Below are 21723 nucleotides of genomic sequence, written 5' to 3'. Positions count from 1 at the left end.
TAGAAAAGGAGGTAAATTTGGAAGGGAAGATAGGAGGTAACATTTATAAGTGTCGCCCTCATGCTAAGTGATTTATGTACATTATCTTATTTAATCCTCACAACACTGCTGCAAGGCAGATTTTATTATCCCTATTTTATAGATGAAGACATTGAGGCTTAAAGGTGTTAAGCAACTTCAAATTCATGGCTACTCAATGATTAAGTCATTAATCAAACCCGTGTCTTTATATTTCCAAGGCTCAGGATCTAAGCAATTTCGTTATAAGGTATCCCAATTCTGTGGGCAAACAGTAGAGCAGTACTATCTGCACTGACTTATAATTAGCAATATAAGTATGAACTATTTTACATAAGCTATTTTGTTAAAGTTCAATAAACATAAGTCACTTTATGTTGACCTTTCATTTATATCTTCTATAAATTTGTTAATAAAATTCAACTAATTTAGGAGGGAAATCACTTTATTGTTACCACTATGAGTGGGAGTATTGGTCTATTCTTTTTGAAAAGCAACTTGACAATATGTAGCTACAGCCTTAAAATGTTTATAGCCTTTTAACCTAGAAATTCCTGGACATCTATCCAGTATTATAACTATGGGGAATGGATGACTTTCTGTAACAAGATACTTCTTGCAGTGTTATTAATAATCATTAAAATAATAGTGAAAATGTCCAACAATAAGGGGATGAATAAGTAAATCATGGTATTTACCCCCATATAGTAATAATGCAGTCATTGAAAATTATGTTTATAAAGAGTAATGACATGAAAAAATTCTGTATTACGGTATTGAGTGAAAAAAAAGCAAAAATCTAAAATTAAATATAAAGAATTATTGCAGCTTGGGAGAAACCTTTTATGTTTTAAAAGATTGTACCTACTTGTTGGTTGGAGAATAGATTACAGATTGATAGGTCAACCACTTATAAAATTACTGTATTAGTCCAGGGGAATAGAGTTGGAGGTGGACTGGACTCAGATGTTAGTGTGGGAGGTGGTAAGAATCTGTCAGATTCTCTTATATACTCTGAAGTAGAGCTGGCAGAATTTCCTAACGGATTTATTGTATGGTATGAAAGAAAGAGAGGAGTTAATAATGCCCTCCAGCCTTTTGGCTCAAGCCACCAGAGTTGCCATTTTCTGAGATGAAGACACTGAGGAGGAGCAGGCTGAAAAGTGCAAATCAAGGCTCAGATTTGGGGCATGTTACCCTTGAGATAACAGACATTCAGGTGAGAATGTTGAGGCAGTTGGATATAGAACTCACGTTCAAGGGATGGGTCAGAATTATGGATGGAAATTTGGGAACTGTCCTCTTAAAGGATAGCACTGAAAGCCATGTGACGTGGAGAAATCACTATGAAAAGTGTGCAAATAAAGAATACAAGAGAGCAGCATTGACTCTGTTCAAATAGAGATTAGCAATATGAGGAGAATAGGGAAGAGACACAAAAGTAGCAGCCAGTCAGGTGAGAGGAATAATGAGAGAGTGCCACATCACAAGAGTCAAGGCAAGATGTGGGGTTTTACAGAGGAAACTATCAGTGGTGCCAAAAGTTGCTGATGGGTTAAGCAGTGATTGTCAGTGAATGGTAGGATTTAAGTTTTATTTTGTTTTTGTTTTGAATTTCCCCTTTCAGAAGGGGATATCAGAACAGGGGTTGCTTGGGGTAAGGAAGGAAGTCATGAAGATAGATAGGAAAGGGACATCAGGAAGTTTGCTGGGTGATGAAAATGTTTTATGTCTTGACTTGGGTGTGGGTCACACAGGTGTGAACACTTCAGAACTAATCAAACTATACACTTTAGCTCTGTGCATTTTACTATGTGCAAATTATACTTCAATAAAAAATAAAAATAAATTCTATTTTTCACATTTCTGGATTTTCTAATATTACTATAATGAACATTCATTACTTTTATAATAAAAAATAAACATTTGGAAATGAAGGTTGGATTACTGCATATGTCAAACTTCTTTGAATTGTAAAGGTAAGAATTAGCAGGATATTATTTTTTCCCTCAACCAAAAACCAATGTAAATAATAATTGAATAGTGTACATAATGAAAACTTTGCCATGGATTCCCCAGGGGAAACTCACTGCTGCAAGTAAAAAACTAATTCTTATAGATAAACTGGGCAAAATCTACTTCTTTACAGGTCAAGACTGGACAGTTCAGGTGATAAGTGATTTTTGCATTTTACACATCAAGAACAATGGAAGTCAATGTCAAAATGTAGTTTTATGTCCTTGAGTAAGTCAGCTAAACTTTGTGTACAGGTTTTCTCCAAAATGGCAGTAATGATGTCTGCAATGTGTCCATCTCATGGTCTTGAGACAATTCCATGAGCTAATGACCATGAAAGTTATTTGGAAGTCTTAAAATTTCCACAAGTTCGAGGCCTGGGAAATATTAATATCAGCTGAGACCATGGCAAATTCTATTAATCTCAGTAAACTCACAGAGGTGTGTACTTTGAAGATAGAACTCAAAATCTCCTTCTTTCCTGGAAATATAATCCAAAGTAATTGTCCAAATACCTGTGGATCTGAAGCATCACCTTCTTACAGTCAGCACATTTTTGTAGTACAATGAGAAGCTCATAGTCTGAGAAATTGTCAAATGACCCCACCAATTCCCTTTTTCTACACATCTCTCCAACTTCAATTTTCATTAGAATGAGAGCCCCTTATTATCAGTTAATTTGGAAGGAAATTTTAATTTATCTAAATGGCATATCAACTTCTATATGACCCCAATTGAAATCTCTGCTTCTCCCAACCCCACCAACTTGCACAACCTACTCCTTTTCTTGTGTACAAAGTAGCTTAACACAATTCTATAATCCTTGGAAGTTGTGTTTGAAGGATAGAGAATAATTAATATTTTCTAGAATAGAAGTCTGGACTAAGAAATTAGAAAGAAGACCAGAATAATACCAAGCTAAATGGTGTGGGTCTTACCTTATAGGCAAATGGGTATTTTTGAAAGCTTTTTAAAGGAAGGATATAATTTTTTTAAAATAAGTGATGTTTTTAGAAAGATGAATCTGGATTTGGTGAGCAGAATGGATTGAAAGTAGTCAAGTAATAGAAATCTCCCAGATGAAAGTCTATTGACGTGGTTCAGGCAAGTGGAGGTGAGGTCGTGAGAGCAATAAGAATAGAACAGAAATAGGAAAGTCAGAAATAGGATATAGTCGTGAAGAAAATGAAAATATGGTTTAGGGCATGGTGAGTTTAAGGTGACAGTGGGATCCAAACAGAAATGTCAGGCATATACAACTAAAAGTGCAGGACTAGGAAGCAGAAGAATGACTTGAAACATAATTATTTTGGGAAGAACATTCCATCAATGTCATCATAGAGGATCTATGTAGTTGACTTTGCAAAAAGAGTGTAACAAGTTTATTTAATAACATAGTTAACCATTTGACATATCAGAAATATCTTTTCATCATGTAAACAATATTAAAAATTACTGAGATGTTTCATACTCTTCTTCCCATATTCTTCAAAATAATTTTTTCCCATAATCTTTAGAATCCAGTGTGGACTTTGTACTTATAGAACATCTCAGTCTATGCTAGCCATATCCTAAGTGTTAAGCAGTTACTTGCCTATGGGTAGTGACTACAGTATTGCACAGTACAATTCTAGATGATATTTTCCTGCTTTTCATAGGTTAGCATTAATAGCAGAAGCCTGTAGGGGAAGAAAAAAATGATTACCAAGACAGAAAAGTTGTATAAAAGTGTTTGTTTGTGTGCATATGTATGTGTTTATATTTATGTGTACATTTGTAATGACATTTGTTGAGCTTTTATTACATACCAGGCAATTAATTTACCACTTTGCATATATTAGTATATTAAAACAGCTAAAATTAGAATATTCTAATATTCTAAATATTATAATAATATTACTAATATTCTATGAATATTAGTCTTGTTTTATGAATTAAAAAACAGTCTTCATAAGATTAGGTAACATTTTTCAAAATTATGCAATACTTAAATAGATTTGAAAAAGTTATCTACCTTCTTTATTATTTTTAATGCTTATTTTTGAGTGAGATAGACAGAGCGTGAGTGGGGGAGAGGCAGAGAGAGAGGGAACCACAGAATTTGAGGCAGTCTCCAAGTTCTGAGCCCTCAGCACAGAGCCTGACAGGGGCTAGAACCCACAAACCATGAGATCATGACCTGAGCTGGTCAGATGCTTAACCAACTGAGCCACCCAGGCAACCCACTATCTACCTACTTTAAACTAGACCAGTCTCATCCAAGAATCTTTGCACTTAACTTATATTAAGATTCATGGGATTTATTTGACTGACTTTCTTCTCTGGCAAAAAAATTAAATGCTAGGGCTATTATTATCTAATAAGTCATTGTGGACAATTTTTAACACCTCAGAATAATATTCAAAATTATGACTTAATGATTGTGTATAAAATTGCCTATGGATAAATTATTTATTTATTTTATTTCTCCTTCTCTGGATTTTGGTTTCTTTCTACAAGTGGGGCTTTGGTATTTAGCAACACAAGCAACTGGCTCACCAGTTTGATTGGGTATGCAAAAAGATATAATGAGATGTATGTTGAAAACTAGATTGATCGTCATTCAATTACCCAGGCATGGATTTCCCTTGGGGATAATAATATAGCTATAGCACTCCATCCCACCTCATAATATTTGCCACAGGTTTTTATTTGTTTGTTTAGAATAGAAACCTGGACCAAGAAATTAGAAAGAAGACCAGAATAATACCAAGCTAAATGGTGTGGGTCTTATCAGCAAATGGGTATCATCGAAATTTTTTAAAGGAAGGATATAATTTTTTTAAAAAAGTGATATTTTAGAAATATAAATCTGGATTTGGTAAACAGAATCGATTGAAAGGAGTCAAGTAATAGAAATCTCTCACATGAAAGTCTATTGACATAGTTCAGGCAAGTGGAAGTGAACTTACCTAGGTGTCTAAGAGACTTGGCAAAAGCCTCCATTTCTGCCCAACATAGGCACAGTTGACAAACACAGAGCCCTAGGAGCAGCCCTGAAGACAGATATGCCAACTAAATGCCTAAAATTATGCCAAGTCAGATACATTCTCTTGTATCTGTCAACTCTGCAGGTGGGCAATGAACTGACATGCTCTGGTAACATGTGGCAGGTTTCCAAACCCAAGGCTTCTCTTCCAATTGAGAACCAATTAGGTTGAAAGTACTTAATGATTAAATCCCTCCTCTTGGTATGTCTATAGTCCTGTAAAATTCCAACAGATAATTGCAGTAGGAGTAAAAGAGATCAAACTTAACAGTGCTTATAAAACACATCTCCACTACCCAAGGCTATGTGATGTAGTATTATTATTGAGTATTCACAGAGTACGTTTTCTCCTCTGCCACCCATTAGTCCCACCCACAGGGATACTGAGGGAAAGACAAATATAGAGCTTGAGGTGAAGCAATGTGCCAAGTTCAAATTTAGGCACCTGATCAGATATGATACCCTAATAGGCAAAATTCCGTTATTCTAAATTGCTTTAACTGCTTGTTTCTCCTAAGATCTCCGGGAGCAGATCGGACCCATGTAAAACCTTTACCTTTGTTGTCCACATCCTGGGTATATGCCCAGTACAGTGAACTTTCATCATCATCATCATCATCATCATCACCATCATCACTATCAATATCAATAATATTTTTGAGCGTTCTCAGAAATATATAACACATGATAGGCACCCTCTTGAGATTTTTCTAGGAAAGAAGTATCCTTAACAAAACTGCCAACCTCCATGCATGCCTTAGTCCTTTTGGGACCTCAATCATTCCTTCTATAGATCCTATAACAGTTACAAGTTACTGCAAAACAGAAAATGTTCACCCAGTCAAGATTCCAAACAAGGGTCTGGAGACTTCTAGTGAGGGGTGACAATTTTGTCTTTTCTGTCCCCACTGGATCTGAGACAGATCTTACACACTGGATCTTACACAGACCCTTACCACAGCACCTACAGCATCTTATGACATTTTTTTTTGCATTCTGCACACACACACACACACACACGCACACACACACACACATATACATACAGACAATTAGTGTTTTTAAAAGTGTGGTTTACGGACCACCACTATCAATATCATGAGTGTGATGTGATTGATAAAATGGTTCCCTGGGATCTATCCCAGGCTGCTCAAACTAGAAGACTTGGAGAGTGGGAAGTGGAATTCAGTCAGATAATAAAGTCCAACAACCATGGCTTTGAACCTTAAATCTCTCAAGTGCAGGGAATATGTTTTAGCAGGAGGAGAGATATTTGGGGGCAAAGGAAAGACTTTTGAGATTTCCCAAGTTACTCCACTCAGGACAGAGACCCTAGTCCTTTATGCTCCACTCGGCCTGAAAAGACTCCAACATCCTATTTGTCCTGTTAGGGACTCTGAAATATTTCACTTTGAAAATGAAGCTCCTGGTGAGCATAGTGCACAATTTCTCATTTTCACTGTCTGGGAAAAGGTCTTTGAGCAAGAATGAAAACTAGGATAATAATAGAATTGAGTTCCTGGGCTGTTTTAAAAAATTACTATTAAAACTATTAAAATCACAGAAGAACTTCCTAATATAATGTAGACTGGAACTTCTTAAAATAGAAATAATGAATTCAGATTTGTTTGTTTTAATTCATTCACTAACTCATTTACTCATTCATTTATTCACTTCTAATTCAATAAATATTTAGTAAGCATCTACCATGTACAGGGCACTGATATAATGGCTAAGAATAAACAAGATAGACAAAGTCACTGCCCTTGGATGGTGTAAAACTGGTTCATTTATTCACTCATTCATTTACTCATTAATTCATTTATTTAACACATTTACTAAACATGATTTGGAAACAACTGGATACTGTGATACATTTTGCCATGCAGACATGAGAAGAAAATTTATCTACTGAAATAACAGGAAAAGGCAAATATGTCTATCTACTATTTCAGGAAAAATATAACAAGAAGAGTGCTACGGTAGGTTGAGGAATTGGAGAGAAAAACATCAGAACAGGTTGAATAATACCTGGCTAAAAGTTTAGTCTATGTTTCATACCTATATGTGCATGTTCTTTTTCCATTTACACACTCAATCATTCACTCAAAATATTCATTAAGCACCTAATATGTATCAGCTGCTATAGTTGGTGAATGTATATGTAAATGAGATCTAATATATTCCCTGGAAGACTTCAGGGATCAAGAGAGAAATCCTGAGTACATGGCACATGGGCTACTTCTATTCTCAATAATGGCTAAAATCACTAAGTTAACACAGTACCCTTTTTCTGCTGCACTTATATACAGCCTCTGAATGTTCCAAAACATGGAATTCCATGTAGGCACTTAAAAAAAATTCAGTGTAAGAGATATTCAGAGGAGGTATGAGATTTCCCAGGGAAGGCCACTCTGTATCAGGTTGACCATAGACATAAGGGCACTGAAGCATTGAGCTTAGCTCAAGGTGTGCAAAATATTCTATCAATCTGCAGACTTGTGAGAAATGACACGTTGTTGTTATTTTAAGCCACTAAATTTTGGAATAGTTTGTGATCTACACTGTAGCAAGCTGACAACGAATTTGGTATTGCACATGGGTTCTGTCATCACTAAAACATAGCAAATATGACATTGGCTTTGGGTCAGAACAGTCTACACTACTTGGAATGATGAGAATGGCCATGTACTTCATACAGTGGTTAAACGATTGGTAAATCTGTCACCTGTTGTAACTAAGAAAAGAGAAAATGTAGTAACGAGTTTTTGGATTTGAGCAATGCGATTTCTAGGCAAAATGTTGAAAGTACTAACTGGCTCTTATTGGCTGTGTTTAATAAACTGCTGTAAGAAGATGCCCTAAAGAAAAAAAAACTAGCTAGTTTATAAGCAAACACAGAGGAAATATAGAGGGTTTGTGATTTTCTGGCAAGGAACATAAAACTGTTCTGCATCTCTAGCCTCTCTAGAGAGAAAACTTCTCAAAATTAAATATAGCTTGGAGGGTGTGCCTGGGTGGCTCAGTCAGTTGAGCATCCAGTTCTTGGTTTTAACTCAGGTCATGATCTCACAGTTTGTGAGTTGGAGCCCTGTGTCAGGCTCTGTTCAATCAGCAGAGAGCCTGCTTTGGATCTTCCCTCTTCCTCTCTCTCTGCCACTCTCTTGCTCACTCGATCTCTCTCTCTCCCTCAAAATAAATAAACTTAAATTTTTTTTTAAAAAAAGTAAAATATAGCTTGGGGACAAAAGAGGAAATCATAGGTGTGGCTATTAGGCCCTTTATAAATATCTGTGAAAGAATTAAGGCACAGCTTAGTAGAACCTCTCTGCTATACAAAAAGGCTTATAAGGGTATTAAAGATATGGCTTTTAGTTCATGGGGTAGAATCATCTCATATTCAATGGAAATCTGAAATATTTTTAATTCAGCTGGATTGACAATATTCTGTCAGTATGCACTAAAAGGAAGTGAGACTGTAGAAAAATGTATCAAAATTGTAAAAAGACCTTTGTGTCCCCAATTCTTTATAGGCAAAAAGCATGAATATTTTCCAATATCTTCTTCAGAAATATATAAAAAGCGTGGAAAAGAAATCTGAGCCAAGAGCCGTGAAGAAGAATGGACCAGGGCCATTCCCAGGGAGCAGAACTAAAGTCTAATAAAAGAACTTTCCTTATCTCCAGAGTAGGGAAAACAGAAGAGCATTTGCCCAAGAAAAGTTAAGAATTGCTGTGGTCCAGTGACTGTTATATACTTTCTACTCTTCCCTTTTCCAGATAGGAATATTTATATTGGCCATTCTATTTTCATTTCATTACTATATAGTGAATATGTATAGGGCAGATGACTTTTTCTCAAGAAGAGCCTTATATGAACCTGATTTACATTGTAACACCCTAGACTTCAAGCATAATGCCAGGATTTGAGATATGGGAGTAAACATATTTCACATATGACAGCATGTTAGTAATTGTGGCCAGAAAGTAGACAATGGTAGACGTATGGGGTAATGGCCTCATGTTTTCATACTTCCCTATATCTGTATTTTTGGTCATTTTTTCCCCACTTTAACTGTGGTCTTGATAACATGACTTGTTTTGGCCAATAGGAAATATCTGATGCCAGCAGAAACTCAAAAAAGCTTTTATGCATTTCTGCCTTGATCTCGTTTGATTCTTGACACTATCATTAAAATATATCTGGGTTAGCCTCCTAGAAGGAATGAGAGACACATAGAAAAGAGCCAAGTGTTTTATCTAAAACTATAGTAAATCAGACCATCCCTAGCCAAAATGCTAGGGATTAGAAATCCTAGTGGGATTAGAGAAAAAAATGAATGCTTCATGAAAAATAATCAAAGGAAAATCCTACTAGTCTTATGGTTGGCTGTGGACAAGGAATAGTGAAAATGAGGCATTAAAGGTGATCACAGCCAGTCATTAGTCTGCTTAAAAACCTTCAATGGTTCTTTAGGAATGTATGTGATGTCCTTACTAAAGTCTGAGCTCCATGAAGGATTGTGTTATTAAAAATCATCATTATCCTCAAAAACTAACATCTATTGAGTACTTAATGCTTGTTATATATCAGGCAGTGTACTAAATTTGAGAAAGAAATTAAATAAACATCAGTTTCTGGCATCACCAATGTAAAGGCAACTAGGTTATTTATACTGATAAGATTAACCTTTGCATATCTAGAAGCAGAAGGAAAAAAAAAAAAAAGGTGGGGGGAGGAGGTCACCCAAATGAGCTAGCGGACAAGTTCTGGGAGTTTGCTGCTGAGAAGGAATATTTCACCAAGTTGTGGTCAAAGATGGCCATACTACAAAGCATTCTTCCTGACTTGCACCTGCCTCCATGTGCACTGATCCTAATTAGCAAGAACAGCTGAGAATTCACTGGTTATGTCCGTATATGTACTATTCATTATATCAGACCCTTAATATACATTCTATAATTTAATCCTTATAACAACACTCTTAGATTGATATCATTCCTTCCATTGTGTGGATAAAGTTCAGAGAGAAAAAACGGTGGATGGATTCAGACTTAAACCTGTCTAACATTAAAACCCTTTCTTGGGCTGCCTGGGCGACTCACTTATTCAAGCGTCTGACTCTTGATATTGGCTCAGGTCATGAACTCACAGTCGTGAGTTTGAGCCCCTCCTTGGAATCTGTGCTGAGAACTCAGAGCCTGCGTGGAATTCTTTCTCCCTCTCTCTCTGCCTCTTCCCCACTCATTATCTCTCTCTCTCTCATTCTCTCTCTCTGTACGTGTCTCTTAAAATAAGTAAAGTAAAAAAAAATCAAAATAAATAAACCCTTTCTTATTTTCTTTATACCATGCAAACAGAACTTTCAGGCCACTGACTGAATGAGAAAATTACCCCCACAACTATATGGTCAATTAATCCTTAAGAAATCAGGAAAGAATGGCCAATGGGGAAAAAAAAGGCAATCTCTTCAACAAATGGTGCTGGGAAAACTGCACAGCAATATGAAAAAGAAGGAAACTGGACCACTTTCTTACAGCATACACAAAAAATAAATTCAAAATGTATGAAAGACCTAAATGTAAGACATGAAACCATTAAAATCCCAGAAGATAACATAGGCAGTAACCTCTTTGACATTGGCCATAGCAACTTCTTCCCAGATATGTCTCCTGACGTAGGGGAAACAAAAGCAAAAATAACCTATTGGGACTTCATCAAAATAAAAACTTTCTGCACAGTGAAGGAAACAATCACATAACTAAAAGGTAACTTATGGAATGAGAGATGATATTTGCAAATGGCATATAAGGTAGAGGGTTAGTATCCAAAATATGTAAAGAATTTCTAAAACTCAGCATCAAAAAACAAATAACCCAATTTAAAAATGAGCAGAAAATGGGTCACCCAGGTGGCTCAGTTGGTTAAGCATCTCATTTCAGGTCAGGTAATGATCTCGCAGTCCATGAGTTCAAGCCCAAAGTCAGGCTCTGTGCTGACAGCTCTCTGCTGACCTGCTTTCTCCTCCCTTGCTCTCTCTCTTTCTCTCAAAAATAAATATTAAAAGAATTAAAATTAAAAAATGAACAGAAGACATGAATAAACATTTTTCCAAAGAGGACATCCAGAAGATCAACAGACATATGAAAAGATGCTCAATTTCACTCATCATCAAGGAAATACAATGAGATATCACTTCACACCTGTCAAAATGACTAAAATCAGTAATACAAGAAACAACAGATGTTGGCGAGGATGTGGAAAAAGGAGAACCCTCTTGCACTGTTGGTGGGAATGCAAATTGGTATTAGCCACTCTGGAGAACAGTATGGAGGTTCCTCAAAAAGTTAAAAATAGAACTACCCTACAACCCAGCAATTGTACTACCAGGTACTTACCTGAATGATACAAAAGTACAGATTTGAAGGGGTGAATGTACCCCCAATGTCTATAGCAGCATTATCAACAATAGCCAAACTATGGAAAGAGCCCAATGTCCATCAACTGATGAATGGATAAGTAGTTGTGGTATATATAGACAAAGGAATATTACTCAGTCATCAAAAAGAATGAAATCTTGCCATTTGCAATGATATGGATAGAGCTAGAGTGTATTATGCTAAGCAAACTAAGTCAGGCAGAGAAAGAAAAATAACATGATTTCACTCACATGTGTAATTTAAGAAACAAAACAGATGAACATATGGGAGGGGAAAAAAGAGAGAGGGGTGAGAAAAACATAAAAAACTTTTTAAATGTTTATTTATTTTGAGGGAAAAAGAGCAGGGGAGGGGCAGAGAGAGAGAGAGAGAAAGAATCCCAAGTAGGTTCTTAGCTGATGGAGCTAAGATCATGGAGCCTGATGTGGGGCTTAAACCCACAAACCATGAGATCATGACTTGAGCCAAAATTAAGGGTCAGATGATTAACTTGCTGAGTCACCCAGGCATCCATCATAATAGGCTTTTAATGATAGAGAAACAACTAAGAGTTGATGGAGGGAGATCGGTAGTGTGTGGGCTAGGTAGGCAATGGGTATGAAGGAGAGTACTTGTTATGAAGAGCACTGGATGTTGTATGTAAATGATGAATCACCGAATTCTACTCTGAAACCAATATTGCACTGTATGTTAACTAACTAAAATTTAAATTAAAATTTGAGAAGAAGAAAGATGTTAAAAATAGAACAACCTAAGAACCAGCAATCATACTACTAGGTATTTACCCAAAGAATAAAAAAATACCAATTCAGAAGTATACATGCACTCTGATGTTTATACCAGTATTATCTACAATAGCCAAATTATGGAAACAACCCAAATGTCCATCAACTGATGAATGGATAAGGATATCCATAATGGATATATCCAACTGACTGATATCCAACTGTGTGGTATAAATGTATATATGCAATGGAATATTATTCAGCCACATAAAGAATGAAATCTTGCCATTTGCAACAATGTGGATGGAGCAGAGAGTATTATGCTAAGCAAAATAAGCCAGTCAGAAAAAAGACAAATACCATATGGTTTCACTCACATGTAGAATTTAAGAAACAAAACAAACGACCACGGGGGGGAAGGGGGAGAAGAGAGAGGCAAACCAAGAAACAGACTCTTAACTATTGAGTACAAACTGATGGTTACCAGAGGGGAGGCGGGTGAGAGGATGGTTTAAAAAGATGATGGGGACGGATGCCTGGGTGGCTCAGTCAGTTAAGCGTCCGACTTTGGCTCAGGTCACGATCTCACGGTTCATGGGTTGGAGCTCCGCATCGGGCTTTGTGCTGACAGCTAGCTCAGAGCCTGGTTGCCTGCTTCAGATTCTGTATCTCCTCTCTCAGACCCTCCCCTGCTCACGCTGTCTCTCTCTCTCAGAAATAAATAAAAACATTAAAAACAACTTAAAAAATAAAAATATGATGGGGATTAAGGAGGGCACTTGTATTGAGCAGTGGATATTGTATGTACGTGTTGAATCACTCAATTGTACACCTGAAACTAATATTATGCTATATATTAACTAAATGGAATTTAAATAAAAGATTTTTTAAAAAGAAAAGAGAAAGAAAATGTCCCCATTTTGCCTTCAGTGGGCAAAGTTGAAGAAGAAACACTTTCTCTCCTCAAATACATTTCTAAAAAGATAAAAGAATAATAAACATAAATAGTCATTTCCAGTCAGTTGAATGATTATATCAGGAATTATTGGTCCTTATATTTGATTCCTTAAAAAGAAAGAGATTCACTCAACCTTGATTAAATTACCACATCTTAAAGACTATTAATAGAGAAATAAAACAGTAGTGAGTTGTTTTTCTTTTCCAACTCATGTCCTTATTCTTTTCCATTCTCAATTGCTATCCAAACCACCTCTTTTGTCTACATCAGACTATAGGGTTTGACTAAAAACTTGGTCATGCCAATTATAATCCCTTGAATGGCTCAAAAGGGCATTCTCCATGAGATGGATGCCAAGTCACATAAGGTTTTGGAGTGCAAAGTTAGACTCTTTCCTACACTCATGGTTACATACTCTGGTGTTAATGGAAAGATTTCTCCATTCCTAATAAACACTGGGAGGGAGTCAAGAGTCTTATGATGTCCTATCCCGTGGAGACACAGTTTGCTTGTAGTCCAATAAGATGTTAGTCTGACTCTTTACTGGCATGTCACTATAGACTTCACTGGATTATAAGTATTTTTTTAATGTTTATTTTACTTATTTTGAGAAAGAGATAGAGAGCAAGCAGAGGAGGGGCAGAGAGAAGGGGAGAAAGAAAATCCCAAGTATGCTCCACACTGTTAGTGCAGAGTCCAACATGGAGCTCAGACTCATGAACTGTGACAAAGCCAAAATCAAGAGTTAGATCCTTAACTGACTGGGCCACCTAGGTTCCCCTAGACATAAGTATTTTCATCCCTCTGTTATCTTCAAAGTATTGTTATAAACAGACCATTTCCACCAATGTTACAAAGCACTTCTGACTTTTAGTCTTCTTTGTAATTTAAGGACATGCATTATGTCCCCTAAGACAGTGTAGAGTTTTGAGGGCAGGAGCTCTCTCAACAGCAGTTCCAGTGATGGCAAGATGAAACTAAGAAAAGTGTCTTAGATTGAGGGACCTATTACATAAAGTGGGGTAAAGCAAGCAGCAGGAGGCTGGCCGCACAGTATTCCTGACAGGCCACAAGATGCAGGGAGGAGGCAGCAGTCCAACAGGCAGGCAGTGTCACAGAGGGCCAAAAGGTCAGGCAGATAGAGTGTGGTGATGAACATTCCAGACAAAGTTTATATGAATAGGTGGTCAACATCAAAGAAATAGCATGGCTGGCCCCAGCAGGGGCTGGGCTTTAGGAATAGGACTCTCGTCATCAGGATATGAGAACAGAGTCTGTTGGTGACAAATACTGGCCCCATTCTCAAAAGTACTAGGATTCTAGAAAAAAAAAAAGACACAAGGGAATTAGATAACAATGATCTGACCTTAGGGATGGGGAGGAGTTGGGCTTGTCAAGGAGATCATGCTAGATCAGCAGATAGAATGAGGTCCTAAGCCCCTAAGCCAGATTCAGGGCAAGATGTCCCCCAGAGTCTCTGTTGATACACATCCTGCCTCTGAGAGGCATCTGTGAGGTTTAGAGGAATCAAGCCACTCCTTATAGTGACTTGTAGATTATATAATTGTGTATCCCACCACAGGTTCAAGTCCCTGAGCATGTAGAAGACACTTAATTATAATTATATGTAACTAAGTACATTCTATGTGCTAGACACTAGCCTAGGTGCTTGTCATCTCACTTGTTATCTCATGTGTTATCTCATTGAGATAAATTCTAAGAAGTATATACTATTATTCCTATTTCACAGATAAGAAATCCCAGGCACAGGCATATGAAGTAATTGCCCAAAGTCATGCATTTAATAAGAGGTGACACTGGAATACAGATACAAATAGCTTGACAACCAGAAGCAATCTTTAAACTACATTGCTGATCTTAGTCATATATTGTACACACAAATTATTTGCTAAATTTGTATGGTGTGGTATTATAGATATCATTGATGCCTTCAAAGAGCTTAGGTTATAGTGGGATTATAAATGCCTTCAAAGAGCTTAGGTTATAGTGGGATTATAAATGCAGTAACACTTACTCCTGGGCCCTGATGGGAGATTAGAGAGTGCTATGAGAGCACTTCATGCCAGAACCCAATGCTTCCTTCAAGTGAGATCTCCTGAGGGAAGTGATGGAAGACAGTGGTCATGAAAGCAAAGGAAGGCCAAAACAACAACAACAACAACAACAACAAACAACAACAACAACAACAACTTGATCAAGGCCCCAGGAATGAGAAAAAGCATGATTTCTTTCAAATTACTGAAAGAAGCTTGTGCAACAGGAATGTAGAGCAAATAGGGAAGTGAGACTAATGGATACGGAATGTAACCAGAGAAGTGCATAGAGCCCCATTGCGCAGAATCAAGGAAGTCACATTCAGCAGTCTGGACTTCACCCCAATGGAAAAGCCAGGAAAGATGTAAAAATAGAGTCACATGACCAGATGTGCATTTTGGGAAATTGTTCTAGCTTCTATGTAGAAAGAATGGATGGATGGACAGATGGATGGATGGATGGATGGATGGATGGATGGATGGATGGATGGAAAATCAACTCTTGTTCTTCCTAATCTGTGAAACAGGCCATAGTTGGTTTAATTACTCCAGCAACCCATCTGCCCCACAGTATTCTATTAGGGCCTAGAGCCCAGAAGATAGCCCCAGAGGCCAAGTCTACCAGCAGGAATGCTATCATATGGGAACAAGTACTGGTTTTAATTTAATGGTGGTTTCTTTTCATGCTTTGCATGGCCCCTCATGTTCCCATCCTAGCCAGGCAGCCTCCTTTGGTTTCTGAGACTCCATGCTCAGCTTTTACAGATCTGACAAGTCATCTACAACCCTCCACCACTACTTTAGTAACTGTAAACATATGTTTTCTGTTCTCCCAATATCCCTGCACAGGTTGTGACTTGATGCAGAGAAAAAGGGGCACAAAAGAGGTCTGGAATGTTCGGTGTAATCCCAGTCACACAAAAGGTCTTGGTCTTACGTGATAAATCATACCTTCCACATCTGTCAGGGGAAGAACTGAAAGGGCACATCTTTTCTTCTGTGCGTGGCTGAGTGGTTTTCTCCCAGCATTAAACAACCCCATTTGAGGTACAGGGTGGCAGGGGTCACTTCCTTTATTATCACACACATTTTAACAATCCAGGTGCTCATAGAATACAAAGTTCTCTAACTGACAAGAAAGACACGGCTTTGAAGAGCCTTTGCTAATGCTTTTCAGAAGGAATTAGGTACAGAAAATTCTAAGTGTTGCATTGAATTTTATCCCCTTCTTTGTGTTTCTATCACTTTCTTTGTCATATGTACAAACCTTGTCTACTCTTTTACCCTATCTTATCCTCCATATAGAGAACCAAAGAGGAGAGAAGGGCTTATAGTAATTACCCACCTTGGGTACCAGTAAACAAGAAACGATAACTTCAGGTCTTTTACACAAGGCCATGCAGCCCAGAAAAATAAAAGGTAAATGTTTAGAAAGAGTAAAACAAATGACAGGTTATATATTTTTAATTCTTCTCTGTAACACCTTTTTTTTTAAAAAAAAAAAAAAACTTATTAGCAAGGTTGGTTTAAGACAACTTTATAGCCATTATGACTACAAAAATGATGTAATATTATCATTATATCAAAATGACAGAAGCAAATGTCAGTGAGGAGAAACATTCTGAGCAGTATAAAAGCTTTAAAAATGCAGAGTATTATGGCTAGGTTTTTCATTAGCCCCATATAGCTATGACATCCCACCTCTACTCAATATTCCACCATCCTTGTTCAGAGTAGACCTGATGAAAAGAAACACTTCACTTTCATGAAACTCAGTAATGAAGCATTCTTACTTTCCTGAGACAAAAAGAGATAGAGTAAGGAGGAAAGGAGGAAAGGAAGGAAGACAGGAAAGGAAGGAAGAAGGGAAGGAAAGGAGGGAAGGGGGAAGGAAAGAGAGAGACAGACAGACAGAAAACAAGAAATCAAGAAAAGAAAAGAAAAAAGGAAAGTGGGTCACTGATAAAGCTAAGTGATATAATAAAGCTCATGCACTTTATTTACATAGGGGGATGTTCCTGGGACTCACACTTAGAGTTGATTTGCTCATATTTTAGGCAGAACTTTAATGAGCATGATTGTTTAGTTTTCCAGTTCAAGTAACCTGGAGGCAGGTCACAGGGAGATACACACTGGCAGCATCACAGAAAGTGACAGCTGGCAGCCTGAGAGTTGATGAAGACAGGAAAAGTCTGAAAAAATTGATACCAAAACTCTAAACTGGAACTCCTACAGGTTCAAACACAGAACCCTGAACTCAACAGGATCTGTTACAGCCCTTTAGAATAATTTATGATTGAGTCATCAGGACAAGATCAAATTAGAATGCTCTATTTAATAAAGAAGGGAAGTATACATATATTTTCAAAGATGTTCACCAAAAATAGTTTAAATGAACCTATTTTTATACACATGAACTTTATAACCAGAACAACTCATTTCCGTAGTTTTGGATAGATAGCTGACATTTTACTGTACATTGGATACCTCTCAGTTTTAATCCCAAGGCACCTGCCCTTCTTACCCCTCACTGGCCGGGAAGCCACACTCAGGAAACACAATGTGTTTATGCTAGTACTACCCAAAACCTAGCAAAATTTGGCATATAAAGTTACCGCTACCCTCCCCAATATAAAATCATACACTGCTAGCCACCCCAGCCCTACATAGATGATTCCAGACTTATCTCTACTGCTGCCTGCTGCGAATCATAAGTAATATATGTTATTATATGTTCTGGTCAAGTTTAAATCCAATTTTAGCAGGCCACTTAAGAATATATCCTTCTAATCTAACAGTCTGAGTTTCTTGTGATTTGATTTGTCTTTGAATCCCTTGTGTTGGATGCTCAAGAAATCAAATTATCATCACCCAATAGAACTGAACTCTTGAACCTAGAAGAGAAAGATAATAGATTGACTTGGACCTAGAAGATGGAGCAAGATCTAGATAAGTGATATTTTGCATGCTTCTTTTCACAAATGTTAACAAAGGAAAAATCAGGTCACCAGTACCAGAGCAAACATGAGATAATTCTACTGTGCAAATGGTTTAGGTTTCTAGATACTGTCAATACTTGAAGTAAGAATGAAAAGGAAAAAAGAAGGCAAAGATGGGTGTACAAACCCCAGGAAAGAAACATCATTCACTTTTGGATAGCATGTCAAATTCTTTTCACATTGTTTCAAGGAGGAAATAATGGAGACAAGCTTTGCAAAGTCATTCATAAAAAGTCATAGTTATAGGTTGGAGGAAAGGAGGCATGTCAGTCAGAATAATGTCACAGCGATAAACAGCCCTGAAATTTCAAAGCTTAAAACAACAAAGATCTCTTTCTTTCTCATGCTGCATCTTCACTGCCAGTTAACTGGGACTGTGCTCTGTGTTGTCTGTTTTCCTCACTCTAGGACCTAGGCTAACAGTGCAGCTATTATCTGCTCATTGCAGTTCACAGTGACAGAAGGAAAGGTGGAGTAGCACAGCATACACTGGCTCTTAAAATGTGCATTTGAAAGTGGCCATGATCATTTCTCTCACATTTTCTTGGCCCAAATAAGTCACAGAATGAAGCTTGACTTTTAAGGGAGTAGGAGGTCCTCCTTCTTCAGGGAGGGACTTTAAATATGGATGTGCTAGAATGCAGTCACTAGGCGGTAGAGCAGGAATGACAGGTTGTCCACCAGAGGTCAGGACTTTTCTATAGAGCGTACATAGAAATCCTATGGAGGGCTTATTAAACTGCAGCTTTCTGGGGCCCACCTCCATTCATCCTAATGCAGTCACCTTGGGAGAGGCCCAAGAATGTGTATTTCTAACAAATCCCCAGGTGATTCTGATGTTCAGGTCCCTGGAGCACATTTTGAGGAGAACCGATCTAGAGCTGTGCCTGGGAAGCAGCTGCCCAGACAGACACTGAATGTCCCAGCCTCACCCTTGCATCCAGATGGGGCCAAATGACTAGTGTTAGTGTTCACCAAGGAGGTATGAGAAGTGATGTGTGTCACTTCTTGAAGTAAAGTGGTTAAAAAACAATTATGTCTCTTTTTTTCCCCACTCTCTTCTCCCATATACTTTTTACATGTGGATGACTAGGGAGACATTGTAGTTTCATCAGTCTGAAACATCTTTCCCTACTGACAGGAAGCACCAGCATTGGATTACTATGGGAAAGAGAACACATGTTTTTTCATGCTAAGTCCTTGAAATTTTGGGGTTTGTTTGTTACAGCAGGTAGTATTATCTTAACTAACACTGGAGAGAAGGAGAAGAAGGTCAAGAGGATCTCTTCTGCCTCCTTAACTTGCACTAATATCACCTTCTTTGATCCCCCTGTACTATATCTCTTTTCTTCTCTAAGTCACTGTGATGACATAAAATTAGGTAGATTAGGGTTAGAAAGTGGAAAAACTCAGAATCATTTTAGTTCCTGCTTAAGGTCCTAGCTGTAATCCATTCATTTATAGTTTATTTATTCATTTAACAAATCCTACCTGGTGCCTACTTGCATATATTTAAGACATAGTCCTGCCTCCAAAAATGGCATAGGAATTACCCCGGCGTCTCCCACAATGGTGGCAGATATCAAAAATCAAAAGAAATACATTTTCTCACTGAGTCCAGAGAAAGCCTCAGAATCCTTTACAGCTGAGTGCTCCAGAAAGCCATTACAAATAAATCCATAATGGTGGTTTTATCATAAAAAAAGCAATATGTATCTAAGCTGTTTCTATTTGTATCTCAATAAATGGGCTTTTCCAAAGATGTTGCAAAGAGGTTTGGTCTCTCATTTCAATCTACTTCTAATGTAATAGAAACTGTAAAGACCAAGTTACATTTGCAGCTAAGTTTCCACACTGATTAGGTTCCACTAAGCAGATCTATCTGCACAAAACTTGAAATGCAAAAATCAACCTTGTGAGATTATAGCCTTACATGAAGAGACCAAACCTCCTGGCCAGCATAACCGCAGAAGTGTTTGATTCTCCTGAGGCTGCTGTGAGGCAGGTTCTATAGGTTAGAACCTGTCATCAAAGGTACAGAGCAGCTGGTGTCTGTGGCAGTTAGGTTTCTCTAAGCAAGTCTCTTGGAGTGGCTTGGCAATTCATGAGGCGGCATTGTTCCTGAACAAGCAGGACCGACACTTGTTTCTGTTCTTCATCTAGGTAACAGAGTCTCTTGTTTGGATCCAACACTTTAGAGGCTTTATCTAGCTCTCCTCTGGCCACCCCCTAAACACTGAGTGAGGAATATGTGGGGTCAATGGGACACACTTAACTGGAGCCCTAGCCCCAGACTGTGCCTTAGGAATCATGGACTCAGATTCCTTACCTTGTTTCCAGGGTCTCTGTGCAGCTCCTTCTTGGGGCTTTTTTCTCCTGAGAGTGAGCCACACAACCAATGTGGACACCTTTAGGTCTGAGAGTGGCTGCAGGGCAACTTTTTCCCATGGGTATAGATAGAGCCACCCATATGCCATGAGAGTCCCTCGCAGCACAGTAAGGAGCCAGAGATAAAAAGAGAAGGTGGAAAGCCTGGGCTGGCAACTGGTTATGCTTTCCCCATGCCATTATACTTTGGTGAGGAACCCAAAAGAGTTTGAGAATTTTAAAGCCTATCTTGACCTCCCAGCTCACTTAGGAGGTATATTTCTCAATGTGGGAACATAGCACATATGTTATCACCAATCTGAAGCTGATGTTTAACTTCTGAGTACTTAGACATGTTATGTGGGTATCCACTCCTACTCTTGCCCCAGATCCCACAAATTTTATTAGCAGGACTACTCAGTTCTCTAGCCTCTACTACATTCTGTAAATTACCTTATGCTCTATAATAAACTTCCTTCTGCCTAAACTATCCAGAATATATTTTATTCTCTAAAACCAAGAACTCCGGCTGTTACAGTTCCCTCGATGTTTAGAAAGGAGTAGTATTCTCCTTTTGTTGCAGATAAATTCATATCACCTCCAAAAATATAGAACTCTTCCAGTACCAACCATAGCTTCAATTTTCTGTGAGTGACCCTTCCTGATCCCAAGGTTTTGTACCACAGCAGCAAGAGTATTGATGTTGAATGAAAGCCTAGATTGGAAACCCAGCTCTAACACTTAACTAGTGTGCGCTTTGAATAAGCCATTTTTAACCTCTCTAAATCCTAATTTCTCACCTGAGTACTGAATAAGATAATATGGGTACTTTATTGAATGCAGATGTAACACTGCTATTGCTAATGCTGCACCTAAAGAAAAGAGTTAATAGCTGACTCATTAGGTATGCTCCCTAATGCCTTTTCTTTTATTTACTTCAGAAACCCCGGTTGCAATCACTCCCCTCTGGAAAACCAATTCCACTGTCCTACCTTATGACTGCATTAGGAAATATTTCTAGAAAGTCATTCAAGTGTTTCCATTTGCCAATTCCATTCTGGTACTCCAAGTTCTAACTCCTTATGCTACAGGAAACCATGTTCTTCCTTGCTTGCTAT

This window comes from Hyaena hyaena, unplaced genomic scaffold (genome assembly GCF_003009895.1).
Source record: "Hyaena hyaena isolate Hyena2069 unplaced genomic scaffold, ASM300989v1 scaffold_991, whole genome shotgun sequence".
NCBI classification, from domain to species: domain Eukaryota; kingdom Metazoa; phylum Chordata; class Mammalia; order Carnivora; family Hyaenidae; genus Hyaena; species Hyaena hyaena.
This window is presented reverse-complemented; position numbering follows the sequence as displayed.